We start from the raw sequence: 9,881 nt of genomic DNA on the forward strand, positions 1-9,881 counted from the left end.
TTGGAGCCAGCGTTTACCAGACGGCACTTCGGCTCAGAGAGCGGAACTGATAGCCTTGGCTAAGGCACTAGAAATGGCAGAAGGAGAGCGAGTGACGATTTATACAGATAGTCGCTACGCATATGGGACAGTGCATATACACGGAGCAATATACAGAGAAAGGGGATTTCTTACCTCCGCAGGAAAAGAAATCCGAAACAAAGAAGAGGTTTTGCACTTGCTGTCAGCTTTGCAGAAACCAAAAGCAGTGGCAATTGTGCATACCTTAGGACATCAGAAGAAAACCGATATGATAAGTAGAGGGAATGCAGCTGCAGATAGTGCAGCCCGGCGAGCTGCGTTAGAAGGACAAATACAAAGGGTACTAGCCCTGACTCACAACGCTTTAAGAGAAGAAGAGGAAATTGGAGAGGATGAATACACCCCGGAGGAGAGGGAGTGGATTCAAAAGGTCGCAGAAAAGCAAAGTGCAGGAGAAGGACATTACGATACAGAAGGAAGAATGTTAATTCCTAAGCGGTTGGGACAGAAGATGGTGCAACAGTTACACAGTACCACACACTTGGGGGAAAGAAAAATGGGACTGTTAATAGAAAAGTTTGGGTTGAGATTCCAAGATCAGAGGAAAATATTAAGAGGGATAATAGAGGGGTGTCAAGCATGTCAGGAAATGAAACCATCGAGGGTCAGGAAGGTACATGAAGGTATAAGGGAAAGGGGTGGTGAGCCTGGAAGGCATTGGGAAGTAGATTTTACGGAAATAAAACCAGGTAAATATGGGTATAGATATTTATTGGTATTAGTAGACATATTTTCGGGGTGGGTGGAGGCCTTCCCCACTAAGCGAGAAACAGCCCAGGTGGTAGCGGTCCCATATATGCAAACGGGACATTCTGTGGGATAAATGGGACAGTCGACGGGTTACAACAACGATTCCCTGCGTGCGGGATTACCCTTAGGAGCATATGGGGGGGATCCATCAGGACAGGTACATAATAGGACAGATTTACTATGGAATAATGATACCGCTAAGGCCTTGCCAGATGGAGTGTTTCTAATTTGTGGGGATAGAGCATGGCAGGGAATACCTAAGAATGCCTATGGGGGACCGTGTTATTTAGGGCAACTGGCAATGATAGCCCCGTCTAGAGCTAAGTTGTTAACTATGAAGCAGGAACAAAGAAGGCAAAAGCGTTCCCTTGGTTTAACACCGGAATGTGATGATAACGTACAATTAATATCTGTAACCGCGCGGGTCGCCTTAGCTATCTTTGTGCCAGGAGCTGCAGCAGGAAATGCATTAAGGGAGCTTTCGAAGTTAGCCTGTTGGAGTGAGAAGCAAGCAAATGCAACAACCGAGGTATTGGAACAACTCCTGCTCAATCAGAACAGCCTGCGACACGCACTACTACAGGACAGAGCGGCTATAGACTTCTTGCTCCTCGCCCATGGACAGGGATGTGAGGAGTTTGAAGGACTATGTTGTTTTAACCTGTTGGACCATAGCCAATCGATTCAACAACAATTGCGCTGGCTCAAGGAACACACTCAGAAGATAACACGGGAAGAAGGACTGATGGACGGATGGCTAGAGTCATTGTTTGGAGGGTTACCTGGGTGGATATCAGGACTGATAAAAGAAGGATTACGCGTATTTGTAATTCTGTTATTACTGTTACTGTGTATCTGTATAATGTGGAAATGTGTAATGGGGGTAATGGAAAAAGCTACAAATCGAGTTAATTCTATGCACATAATGTTCATGCGACAAACTCAGAAAGATCGAGAAAGGATTCTCTGATATTAGCAAAAGAAAAAGGGGGGAATGTAGGGTGCATTAGCAGGGAAGGTAGGGGTTAAATAGCTAATGTAGAATAAGCTGAGTCTTAGAGCACAAGGACCCATGATAACTGGCAGAGTCCGGATGTCTTGCTCATGGCAGGGGCAGAACCCTTGATAGATGGCAGGGTCAGGATGCCCTGCTCATGGCAAGGTCTGGACCCTTGATAGGTGGCGGGGTTAGGGTGCCCTGCCCTCAATCAGGATGATAGGGGGGCTGCTTATCCAGATGTTTTAATTCAGCAAAATAGATAACATTAACAAGAATGCAAAACAGGAAAACGGGAGGGGGAACACTCTTGGGTAAGAACGGTATAAAAGAGGGACGCTCGAAGTGGTCGGGGTCCGTGGTGTGACCCCTGCGTGGGAAAGCCCGGACCCCAGCTAGCTGGTAATACTTATTATCTTTCTTCTATTAATAAAAGACAATATATCTATGGTGGTTGTCTCTCTCCCTGTCAGTTCGGATACCGGACCTAACACATGGTGGCCGTACGAAGGACGGGGGGAGGCCTGGCCACGCAGGTCCCACGGAGGTTCCTGGGGACACAGGTAACGCGTTCACGGTGCGTTCCGACCTCCCTGCGTGCGGTTGCTCTTCCCTTTCATCTCGCCCCAGCCGCAGTGGTGGCTGACGTGTGTCCCTGACGCCTGGGCCCTGGTGCCGGCAGCCCTCCTGGCGGCCTCCCAGGGCAGGTCTCCGCTCTCCTGCTTTGCCCCTCTGCTTTCGCTGGGGACCTCGGGGGCCAAGAACCTTCCTCCTGCTCCTGCACGAGGCCTCTGCTTTCGCTGGGGACCTCGGGGGCCAAGAACCTTCCTCCTGCTCCTGCACGAGGCCTCTGCTTTCGCTGGGGACCTCGAGGGCCAAGAACCTTCCTCCTGCTCCTGCACGAGGCTCAGGAGCGGCTCCCCCGCGTGACAGCGGCGCTTCCCCCACGGGGGAGCCGCGTGCTGCAGGTAACGAGCTTGCCCGCCGTTCATACTCGGCAGCAACGGGCCCTGAACGGCGAGAAGCGCCTCGTAACGCGCCTGGACAGCGCTGAGCACCGGCAGCAGCGCCGCCGCCGCCGCCATTTCACGTCGTCCTCGCAGGCCGCGGCCGCGACCGCCGCCTGCCATTGGCCGCCGCCGTCACGTGGCTCCGCCGCCGGGCTGTGGGCGAGCCCGGAGCGGGTAGCGGCCCGGCCGGGCTCGGCCCGGCTCGGCCCGGCCTCGCGGCGGCCGCTACACGGTCGGACCCAGCCCCACGGGCCCGGGCAGCGCGGCGGAACATGATCTCCCACATGGAGCAGGACGAGGAGCGGTGGCTCTGCCGGCTCCAGGCGCCCCTGAGCAGCGCCCGTGCAGGTAAGGGCCCTCCGCACCATCCGAACCGGGTCTTCTGCGGCTTCGGGCACTCCCGAGCCAGCCGCGGTGTGGGGTATTTCATAACCCGCTGTGTGTTTTATTGCTGTCTGCATCTGCGGGTGTTTTAGCATCCAGCCTAACTTACATTGAGGAATTCTGCAGCTTGCAGCGCTTTGTGAGGAACCACATCCTCTGCTTTGAAGCTGCCTTCTACTGGTTCGCTGGATGCCCGTGGTTCTTGTTTTGGAATAAACAGCGCAGGGCAGATGGCTGCCCACCCTCTGCAGGACATGCGTGTTCTTACAGAGCTCTGATATCTCCCGTCAGATGAACCTTTCTTGGGCGGAACACCCCGTTAAATCATTTCTCATACAGAGGCTGCTCCAAACCTGGGCATCCATGTTACCTTTCTGTACCTTTTCCAGTACTATTAATATAGCACATCATTTCAGTCCCATGTCGTTGCTCCAAGCCATTTTTAGCTATACTGTTCGGCTGAAGTTCAGTAGGGAGCTGTTATCTCCCAGCTGCCTGCATTGAGCCAGGGGAATCTGCACTCCCCAGTTAGCAGGAACCACGTGTGCCTTCCACTGCTGCCCCTGCGCTCACGTCACCGCCACTCTTGGGGGAACTGGAGCTTCTTGTGCCCAGAAGGTGACATCGCAGGCCCTAAGTGAGTGGCTGCAAACTCCAATAGCTGGGACCGGTCGCAGCTGCTCTTCAAATGCAAAGATGATGGATCAGGGACTGGCTGGTCATCTCAGACACAGACCACTTCCCTAATGGGACAAAAAAGTGAGTTTTAGTAACAAAAGTCTTGTAGATCAGCTCCTACGCAGGGAATCTGATATCCTGCCTCTGATCAGCTGCATAATTTTGGGAAAGCTCCTTCCTCTCTCTAAGCCTGTTACTGTGGCAGCGTCTTCCAAATATTCTTGGGTGCAAATAGCAAATGGAGGCTTTTGTAGCAACGATGACCTTGTTGCATTGCAGCAATGGTCAGAAGCATAGAAATGTGCTGTGAAATAGATACAGGTTTACCAGTATGAACATCTACAGATACTAGCAGATACTGTTAAATCTCTTTGCTTTGGAGTCTGTTTATATAATAATACTACAATACAGCTGGTTGTTTTTAAGTGCAGATTTTAAAAAGGCTGCAAGGTATTCACATGGATCAGCAAGGTTCAAGGTGGTTGTCGTATAGAAGTTGAACACAAGTTGTAAATGATTCAGATGATGAAAAAACAGATTCCTGTGCGTGTTATGCATTTCACATTTTTGAGGGATCCTCCACTTTTAAGTGTCAGTGTTTTTCATTGGACAATTCAGTGCGATTCGCCACCTAGCCCAGTAACATCTATCCCAGAGAACTTGGCCTTTGGGGCTCAGTACTAGCAAGTGCTATGCTGGAAGGTGAGGAATGTGATCTGACATTTCTAGAAAGCTAAGGTTTTACCTTATGTGTTAGTTTTTAAGGGCTGTATATAAGGGTTTTGTCTCTTGCTTAGTCCCTGCCTTGCTTTGTCTATTTGGAAACACAGATGAGAATATGAAGGCAAAAGTAAGATTGTTTGGAATAATTTAGCTCTCTCCCTATACTATGTTTCCTGTGTCTCTAACATTTAGTTTGGGTTTTTATTTTAAGTATTTGGTGCTCAAGAATGGCATTTATAGTACTGTGCAGCAAAATATTACTGTGACTTGGCTTAGTAGTAATTGTGGAACCGACGCAATGTCTCAGTACCTCCTAACTAGAGTATTTTCGGTATATTTGTGCAATATTTGCTTGCAAGTTCTTGCAGGATTTTCTTAAGAGCATTTCTAAGTCCCATGAAGTGTAGCAACTTAAGAAAGAAGTTGAATAAACCAGCAGAAGTGTTGAAAGACACAAAAACAAAGGAGTTTTTCATGTCAGTTTTTGCAAGCTTCAAACCTTTAGACCTTTAGCCACAACTAACCCAATTGCTTTTGAACACAGTTTGAAATTAAAATGCAGTGTGTGATCTGAGCCCAAACTAAATGCTGTGGAAAGGCAACATCCGTCTTCCTTGTCAACTCCAGGTAGCAGAAAGCACAAATGAAAGGTAATGCTCTGTCGCTTGACCGATGGGCTCTGTGAAAGCCTGAGCGATGGAGCTGTCCACCTTCCAGCTTCATTGCAAGCAGGAAGGGGCTTGTTAAATCCCTGGAGCAGGAGGATTTAATGGACTTTAGCAGCAGCTTTGTGGCCTGCAAATGACCACTGCGGGTTTTAACCACAGAGCTGAAAAAGCAAATATTTGATGCTCGCAAGCAGAGGCTCTGTCTTTATCTTCTCAACATGTATGTGTTTCTACCATTGGATGTTTCAAAGACCTTAATTCTTAATAGAAGCGCCCCTGCTGTAAGTTTTCGTGCTTTGGCGCTGTTTTTGCCCGAGAGCGGGTGAGCGGTGTGCCCAGCGGATCGGTGTTTTAGGGTTTTACTCCATATTTGAGCGTTTTTTTATTTATTTTCCCGCGCTCGGGGCGGGCGGCCCTCAGGGGGCGCCGTTGGCGAGCGGCGGCCGTTGGGCCCGGCTCGCAGGGCGGGGCCCGTCACCACGGCAACCGCTGTGGCGTCAGGAAGTCTGTGTTGCGCCTGCGTCGCTCGGCTCGGACGCGCCTGCGTGCACCGCCCGAGCAGCGGCAAGCGCGGGCCGTTGGCGCGCGGTGCATGCGCTTCGCTGCGGTCCTTCCCGGTGTTGTGGCGGGGTGCGAGGAGCGGAGGGAGCCGCGGCTGCGGCGGAGAGGTCAGCGGTGGGCCGGGGGCGGCGAGGACCGGGCGGGAGCGGCGGCACCGGCGCCCCCCGATCCCCTCCGCGGCCCGCGGCTCTGTGCGGAGGGCGGGGGCCGGCGGCGTGATGTCACGGCGGCGCCGCTTGCGCGGTGTTTCACGCCTCTAAAGTGACTTAAAAAAAAAAATCTCGCTAAAAAGATACCGACTTAGCCCGGGAGACCCCGTTCTTCACAAAATTGTTTGGATTCGTGTTAATTCGTTATCCATCGAGTCCCGCATCAGTCATTTATTTCGCGTTGCCGTCCGTTTCGGTCTGCAAGATTCTTGCTTCCCCAACGGTCCTGCTCAAAGGTCGCCGCTGGGGATGGGGATTCTGAGAGATCGGGGGCTCTGCCGGGCCAGAGAGCGGTCGGCCTGTTCGCCCGTAGCATCTGTTGCATTGCAGCTCGTTGCTAGAAATCGGGACCTGCAGGAGCTGTGGTTTTTAATAGTGTTTGGGCTTCTCTTGTAGTGCACTAATGTCATCATCATTATGGGATAGATGCCATTAGACCATTGATTTCTGAGTTAGTAGTTTTTAATAATGATCTAATAGCGTTGTTAGTTTTTTGTGGGTTTTATGTACACCAAAAGCTCCTTTTGAACATTCTCTAATAAATCTTGTGTAATTTTACTACATTCTCCTTTTAATGCAGTTCCTTTTTTTATGTTTTGCACTGTACCATTTCATCATCACGTTGCTATTTTGCATATTTGTTTTTATTCCTACTCTGAATATTTCTCCTCTGAAAATCAGATTAGCATTTAACAACTGGTGTCCTGTTCGTTAGTTGTGGAATGGTAGAATTTTGGGCTTCAGTTGAAATGTTTTTAAACAGTGCTTAATTCTCAGTTGTATTTTTCATTTTGAAACACCCGCTGCATAGATTCCTGATTTGTATGTTACTGTGTTTGCATACAAGCCATGAAAATTTGCACTGAGCAACCGTTACTTTTTATTTTTATGATTACTTCCTCTTTATCCTTCCATAGGAGGTATAATGTGAAGTTTTTCCTGTTTTCAATAAGATGCTCTGTAAAATAGGAGGTTAGTTTCTATAACACTTAAAAAACAGGGGCAGTTTTTGTCATGTAAGTACCGATTTAAAATTCATTTCTGGAACGTGATAAAAATTTTACTAGATATAAAATGTTTTGCCTTATGTACGAGGTACTAGTGAGGGGGGTTGCTTTAAAGGAAACATGAACATGATGCACTGATGGGTTATGAGGGAACATAAGTGGGTAGTGTCTGGTAGACAATGATGCTGGTCATTGCTAAGGTTGCTTCTTAAAATCTGTTTTTTTTTTTTTTTTTAGCCGTTATTTTTTGCTTGTTAATTTGTCATTGCTTGTATTTCCCTATCTGTTTCAGTTACCCTTGTCTGGCATAGGAAGACTGACAGAGACTAGAGCAGAAAGGTTAGTACCTGATTTGGAATTTGTCTTCTACACTTATATTTGTGCTCTGCTCACTGAGTAACTCCTGTTCTCTCTCCTCAGTATTATATATTATATTGGCACTTCCACAAAGCCAGAGAACCTGCACTGTGCAGCTCTTGCATTATGTCTCAGTAGGAGAGAGTGTGCCATAGAGTTGTGGTTCTGGGTTCAAGAAAGTTATTAGGAAACAAGATGGAAAAAGAAAGGGCAGACTATTCATGGTATCATGAGTCCCAACTTTCTGCTCAAAATAGGGTCAGCTCTAGAATTGCGTTGTGTTATTCAGGACTTTATCTAGCCTGATCTATTCTGACCTCCAAAGAGCTGCGTTGGGGGGGTTTGTTGTTTGTTTGTTTGTTTGTTTTCTGCAGGAGCAGTGCTGTTCACTGCTGGGAGCAGTGCTGGGCTGAGCAGATCCTGAGTAATATTTGAATTCACACACATATTTAAGTACACAGGTACTTGTGGAAGTGGCTAAACTTAGCACCATTAGAGCATCTGCTGTCACCTTCTCCCACCCTCTGAAGCTTGGAACTTGAGCAAAAAGAGGAATTAGTAAAAATACACTAAAATCTAACCCTTTCCTCCCAATTTCTAGGTTCCATCTTCAAGAACCATCTAGGTTCTTGCTGCTCAGTGCTATTTTGATTATATACATCAAAAGGTTCAGTTGGGCTATAGACTGAACATCTAAGTGGATAGGTAAGTGCTGCTGTTTATTTTATTTGACCAGCTTGTGTGATTTGTAGAGTCCTAAAATCTTACAAAATTAATCGAATTCTATATTGAAATAAATAATTTTGCAAAACCGTTACTTGACAAGCTCTACAAGATGGTGCCAAAGGGGCTTTAAGGTACATCAATAACAGCATGATCAGATGTATTTAGAGGATCCTGGTCTGTGCCTACGCCTCACTATACGTCTGTAGATGGAGGAGTAAGATAGATTAATCCTTAGGTTTGCGTTGCTTATGCATCTCACGTGATCTGCCTGGGGCATTCAGTATTAATTGCAAACAAAAGTTTAACATCAGGAAGTCACCGTAAATAATATGACATGTGTACGCATATGTCTGTGAGAGTTACTTAAAGCCATGGAGGATGTGAGATTCTCTGTGTGCCTCCTCCTACTTAGGGAAAAAAAAAAAAAAAAAAAAGGTCAATTTGTAGTGATAACTACTCCAAGATTCTGTCTGAAAAAAATAAATTTATGGACTAGTTACAGAAAATGTCAATTTCTCTCTCAGGAAATGATCTAAGACTCACAGCAAAGTCCTCTGCAGGTTTGGGAGGTGGAATTTAAAATAGATAAATCCATTAACATCTGTAATTGCTTATAGGAAAGGCTGACCTGTGAAAATGTGTAACCAGCATTCCTTAGCCTTGCATGGCTGCAGCCAAGCCATTTGAGAAAACAATCCTGCTTGTGTTCTTCCTGCATTTTGAGTCTTTTGGTGCCCAGAGCTTTATTGGAGAAACTGAACCACAGCTGCTGCCATTCCAAATGAAACACTCTGTTTAAGTTTTGAAAGAAATGGATTTGGGAGTCAATATAAAAGCTCCATTAAAATAGCCAGAACCGTAGTGAACATATGGCTAGGAAGAAGAGGACAATCAAAATGTCTAAGAATAGAAATCTAGTTCTAGTGTTGCTCAGGGATTGATGGCATTTCCATATGGATGTTGTTGTACCTATTGCTGTTCCAAGAAATCACTAGCTAGCACTGTTATTCTTACTGTAGAGAAAGTTTAAGAAACTTAGTTAAATCAGTTTTTTTAAGTTAGTTTAAGAAGCTAATTTAAACCAGCTAAGAAAGAGACAATACTTTTTTCTGGTGTATTTGACAACAGTTTATGAAACATGGTCAGTGTCTACTGAGTAGCCAAAGGAGGAGGTAAGAACTCAGAGGTGAAAGAAGGGTGGGCACATTTGTTAGATGTGCTCTCTCATCTGTCCGAGAAACTCTTCTGCAAGGCCAAGCACTGCTAAGCCTTACTCTGCTAGCTGCTTTTTAGCATGGGGACAGGTTCTCTTCTTTAAATATGCTGTGTCACAAAATGAAATTTTGCACTCCGAGTGACAGTCTTTCCTCCCCACCTTATGGGAGTGAATACATTCATTTTTGCTGTGTTATATAAATGTAGATATGGATGCATATACAAGTGGGACATCTCAAATTCTGAGCTCCAGGCAGGATTCTGACCTCAAAGGAGAAGTCAGCATGCTTTTGAATGTGGCCTGTGTCTGTCTGTGCGGAAAGTACAGTATTAGTGTTTTGGGTCAATATGTGCTATTATACTTATGTGCTGCAATATTTTATATGAGAATCTCTTCTCCTTCAAAGAAGAGTCTTCAAAGAATGTCCTCTTTCAAATTGGTACCAGAGGCCTGTTTCACACTGCATCTGCGTATACCATCTTACATATCCACCTTTTAGAGGTTTTTCCATTAA

The sequence above is a fragment of the Tinamus guttatus genome, unplaced genomic scaffold (genome assembly GCF_059628265.1).
Source record: "Tinamus guttatus ecotype Peru unplaced genomic scaffold, ASM5962826v1 Tinamus_guttatus_pri_ptg000700l, whole genome shotgun sequence".
Classification (NCBI taxonomy): Eukaryota; Metazoa; Chordata; class Aves; order Tinamiformes; family Tinamidae; genus Tinamus; species Tinamus guttatus.